At 66.3% G+C, this 5,000-nt stretch overlaps 1 non-coding gene across 1 annotated transcript; it reads left to right on the top strand.

Moving 5' to 3' along the window:
* Nucleotides 1–314: 314 nt before the first annotated feature.
* On the top strand, nt 315–385 carry TRNAG-GCC (transfer RNA glycine (anticodon GCC)). The gene has a single exon. It is a non-coding gene; the product is annotated as a tRNA-Gly (tRNA).
* Nucleotides 386–5,000: the final 4,615 nt, after the last annotated feature.

The following is a 5,000-nucleotide window of genomic DNA, read 5'->3' on the forward strand; positions in this document are numbered from 1 at the left end:
ACGCGCTATCTCAGAGTCGTAATCCGGGTGGGTGAATCTCTCGGTGTGATTGTAGATAAACTGGCCAAAGAACCCGAGTCTCCAGTAAACCCGGAGGTCCCGCAGCGGCTCGATCTCGCGGGGGTAGGTGAAGTTGCAGGGCAGGGTGACGGAGCCCCCGGCCGGCACCGATAGGTACCTGGGCTGGGTTATCTGGTACCGGGGATCCCGAGCAACCACTGCAAAGAGCCCCAGAGACACAATCCCGTCACTGCGGCCGGCCCCGGGGTCCCAGCTGCAGCCAGCGGGGGCGCAAATAGCATTGGTGGCAAGTAGCATTGGTGGTTCAGTGGTAGAATTCTTGCCTGCCACGCGGGAGGCCCGGGTTCGATTCCCGGCCAATGCACAGTGGGAATTTTTTAGGGGGAGGGATAGCTCAGTGGTTTGAGCATTGGCCTGCTAAACCCAGGGTTGTGAGTTCAATCCTTGAGGGGGCCACTTAGAGATCTGGGGCAAAAATTGGAGATTGGTCCTGCTTTGAGCAGGGGGTTGGACTAGATGACCTCCTGAGGTCCCTTCCAACCCTGATACTCTATGATTCTATGAAATGCCCCCAGCCCCCCACACCATTCCCCTGCCCCAGCCCGCCCCTCCCTGTGCCCCCCTCCCCATTCCCCTGCCCCCTCCCCATTCCCCGGCCCCAGCCAGCGCCTCCCTGTGCCCCCACCCCATTCCCCTGCCCCAGCCAGCGCCTCCCCTGTGCTCCCCACCCCATTCCCCTGCCCCAGCCAGGCCCACCCTGTGCCCCCTCCTATTCACCCCACCCCAGCCAGCCCCTCTGTGACAAAGTGGGACAGTTCTTAATGTTTCCTCCGAATATTGTGGGTGTGCCTCAGTTTCCCCTATGCAGTTCTTAAGTATCTAGGGGGGTGGAGTAAGGGTGTATGATCATTGCAGAGCCCTAGAGGGCAGGTGTACGCAGGGGTCTGGACACAGAGAATGGCCGACACCCTGTTTCCTGGCAACCTGATGGCCTGGGCCCTTCCCCCCTGGGAGGTGAGAGCTAAAGGGTTGGAGAACAAAGGAATCCGGTGCCCTCCTGGCCCGGGAAAGGAACAAAGCCCAGAGGAGGAGGGGCTGGAGGGAGTTTCAGTTGGGGGCTGGCTGGGGACATGGAGTGAAGGGCAGACGGGGTTGTCTGGCTCACTGCCCCCAAAATGGACCCAGCTGAGGGGTCCCGGTCTCTGCACCTACAAGCTCTGTGTTAGACCATGTTCCTGTCGTCTAATAAACCTTCTGTGTTACTGGCTGGCTGAGAGTCCCGTCTGACTGTGGAGTTGGGGGGCAGGACCCTCTGGCCGCCCCAGGACCCCGCCTGGGCGGGACTCGCTGGGGGAAGCGCACGGAGGGCCAGAGGAGGCTGAATGCTCCGAGGTCAGACCCAGGAAGGGGAGGCCGGGGGAGCTGTGTGTCCTGCAGACAGGCTGCTCCCCGAGAGGAGACTCCCCCAGAGTCCTGCCTGGCTTCGTGGGGAGCAGGTCCAGAGCATCGCCCAGGGACCCCCTGACACCCTCCCTGTGCCCCCCGCCCCATTCCCCTGCCCCAGCCGGCCCCTCCCCGTGCCCCCCGCCCCATTCCCCTGCCCCAGCCCGGCCCCTCCCCGTGCCCCCCCTCCCCATTCCCCTGCCCCAGCCGGCCCCTCCCCGTGCCCCCCGTCCCATTCCCCTGCCCCAGCCGGCCCCTCCCCGTGCCCCCCGCCCCATTCCCCTGCCCCAGCCGGCCCCCTCCCCGTGCCCCCCCGCCCCATTCCCCTGCCCCAGCCAACCCCTCCCTGTGCCCCATCACCCCCTGCTGTTCGGGTCTGGCCAGTGACTATGGGCCGTGCCCAGTTCTGTGCCCCCCTGCGTCCTGCCCCAGGGCACTCACCCCCCGCCAGGGGCAGCAGCATCAGCATCAGAAGCTCCCCGCTCATGGCCCCACTGCAGGAGACTCTGGCCCCACCGGTTCTGCTCCCCCCCCCACAGCCTCCCATTGCTCATTTGAGGAAGCTGCTGACACCTTGGCCCTTCCTGTGTGAAATCCTCACCCTGCCCTGGGCCTATGAGACACTGCGGGGGCGGAGGTGCACATGTCAGGACTCCTGGGTTCTCTTCCTGGCTCTGGAAGGGGGAGTGGGGGCTGGTGGGTTAGAGCGGGGCTGGGGGGGGGGGGCGGACTGTCTGCAGGACACACAGCTCCCCCGGCCTCCCCCCTTCCTGGGTCTGACCTCGGAGCCTTCAGCCTCCTCTGCCCCTCCGTGCGCTTGCCCCAGCGAGTCCGCTCAGGCGGGGTCCTGGGGAAGCCAGAGGGTCCTGCCCCCCAACTCCGCAGTCAGACGGGACTCTCAGCCAGCCGGTAACACAGAAGGTTTATTAGACGACAGGAACATGGTCTAACACAGAGCTTGTAGGTGCAGAGACCGGGACCCCTCAGCTGGGTCCATTTTGGGGGCAGTGAGCCAGACAACCCCGTCTGCCCTTCACTCCATGTCCCAGCCAGCCCCAAACTGAAACTCCCTCCAGCCCACCCCCTCCTCTGGGCTTTGTCCCTTTCCCGGGCCAGGGAGGTCACCGGATTCCTTTGTTCTCCAACCCTTTAGCTCTCACCTTGCAGGGGGGAAGGGCCCAGGCCATCCGTGGCCAGGAAACAGGGTGTCGGCCATTCTCTGTGTCCAGACCCCTGCACACACCGGCCTTACTCCATCCCCTAGAGACTTAAGAACTGCCTAGGGGAAACTGAGGCACCCCCACCCTATTCAGAGGAAACATGAAGAACAGTCCCGCTTCGCCCACACCCCCTCCGGCGGGGGTGGGGGGTGTACCCCGGCTCAGAGACGCTTGTTCCTCTGCGGGTCCGGCTGAGCCACTGGGAAGTGGGAAAAGGGGAACTGGAGCAGCTAATTATAGTGCAGCTCCTCCCCCACAGCTCCAGCATCCCTCCCCCCCCCCAAGTTCCCATGCCCCCCCTGCAGCCCCCCACCCAATTATGCAGGCCCCATGGATTCCCCCATGTCCTCCAGCCCCCTTGCACCCTACAAGCCCCCTGCAGCCCCCGCCCCCCAAATGACACCTGGCCCTGCACCCCAGTGCCCGCCCCCCAGCTGCGGGGGCAGGGGGCGGCTGGGAAGCTCTGACCACAGGGCTGGCAGTGGAGGGGAAGTGACTGGTCTGCTCTGGGCCCAATTGCCCAATTTCTCCCCCCCCCCCCACCCGCCTCCCTCGGCTTCCTCCTCGCAGCATTGCAACCGGCTCCCACGTCCTGTTCTCCAGCTTGTGTCCGGCCCCCGCCCTGGTCAGAGGGTGCTGGGCAGGGTGGCCGGAGCTCCGGGCAGCCAGAGGCCCAGCCCCGCGCACCCCAGAGATGCTGCTGCCACCGGGACACCCAGCCCTGCTGCTCCTGGCAGGGATCCTGCTTGCAGGTGGGTGTGTTCGGCCGGCACCGAATCCCCAGGGCGGGGGGCCCATCTGCCCAGGCCTCCCGGCTTCCCCAGGGGCTCATCTCCCCTGACCTCCCGACTTCCCCAGGAGCTCATCTCCCCCGACCTCCCGGCTTCCCCAGGGGCCCATCTGCCCCGGTCTCCCGGCTTCCCCCAGGGGCTCATCTCCCCCAGTCTCCTGGCTTCTCCAGAGGCCCATCTCCTCCAGCCTCCCAGCTTCCCCAGGGGCCCATCTCCCCTGACTGCCCGGCTTCCCCAGGGGCCCATCTGCCCTGGCCTCCTGGCTTCCCCAAGGGCCCATCTCCCCCCAGCCTCCTGGCTTCCCGAGGAGCTCATCTCCCCCCGACCTCCCGGCTTCCCCAGGGGCCCATCTGCCCCGGCCTCCCCGGCTTCCCCAGGGGCTCATCTCCCCCAGTCTCCTGGCTTCTCCAGAGGCCCATCTCCTCCAGCCTCCCAGTTTCCCCAGGGGCCCATCTCCCCTGACCACCCGGCTTCCCCAGGGGCCCATCTGCCCCGGCCTCCTGGCTTCCCCAAGGGGCCCATCTGCTCCAGCCTTCCGGCTTCCCCAAGGGCCCATCTCCCCCAGCCTCCCGGCTTCCCCAGGGGGCTCATCTCCCCCAGTCTATTGGCTTCTCCAGAGGCCCATCTTCCCCGGCCTCTTCGTCCCCCTGCAGAAGGAGCCAGCTAGTCGTGGCTCTGATCTGGGACAGGGCCCAGCACCGGCTGCTTGGCACAATGGGCACCCGGTGGCAGCCCTCAGGCACGACCTCAATACCAACAACTAATAATAAATCCTGCCTTCACTATTGCCCAGGTCGGGGGGGGGTCCCCTCTGCTCTCCGCTGGCTGCGGCTGGGACCCGGCCGGGGCCGGCCGCGGTGACGGGATTGTGTCTCTGGGGGTCTTTGCAGCGGCTGCTCAGGATGCCGGGTACCAGATGACCCAGCCCGAGTCCCTGTCGGCGCCGGCCGGGGGCTCCGTCACCCTGCCCTGCAGCTTCACCTACCCCCACGAGATCGAGCCGCTGCGGGACCTCCGGGTTTACTGGAGACTCGGGTTCCATGGCCAGTTTATCTACAATCACACCGAGAGATTCACCCGCCGGATTACGGGGGCCGCATCGTCCTGGTCGGGGACCCACGGGGGAACCAAACGCCTCGATCCGCATCACCCGGCTGCAGAAGTCGGACGCTGGAGAGTACGTCTGCCACTTCAGGGTGCAGAAGAACGACGGCCAATGGGACCAATGGCGCCGTCACCCTGGGACCCAGCTCACGGTGACAGGTGCCCCCCCATTGCCCTGGCTTCCCCCATCCCGCCTGCTCCTACCCCCAGCTTCACACCCTCCTGTGCCCTGGCAAATCCCCCACCCACCCCCAGCCCTGAGACTCTCTGTGCGTTCCCGGCTCCCTGCGTGCTGCACCCCGAATGCACGGCACCCCATGGCTGGAGCTCAGGGGCTCCCCACCGAGATCCCTTCCCGTCCCTGGCTGCGTCCTTGCTCCGTCCACCTGGGCATCCCGTTTCCTGGGCTGGCCCCCTGGCC

The sequence above is a fragment of the Lepidochelys kempii genome, chromosome 28, assembly GCF_965140285.1.
Source record: "Lepidochelys kempii isolate rLepKem1 chromosome 28, rLepKem1.hap1, whole genome shotgun sequence".
In the NCBI taxonomy this organism is placed as follows: domain Eukaryota; kingdom Metazoa; phylum Chordata; order Testudines; family Cheloniidae; genus Lepidochelys; species Lepidochelys kempii.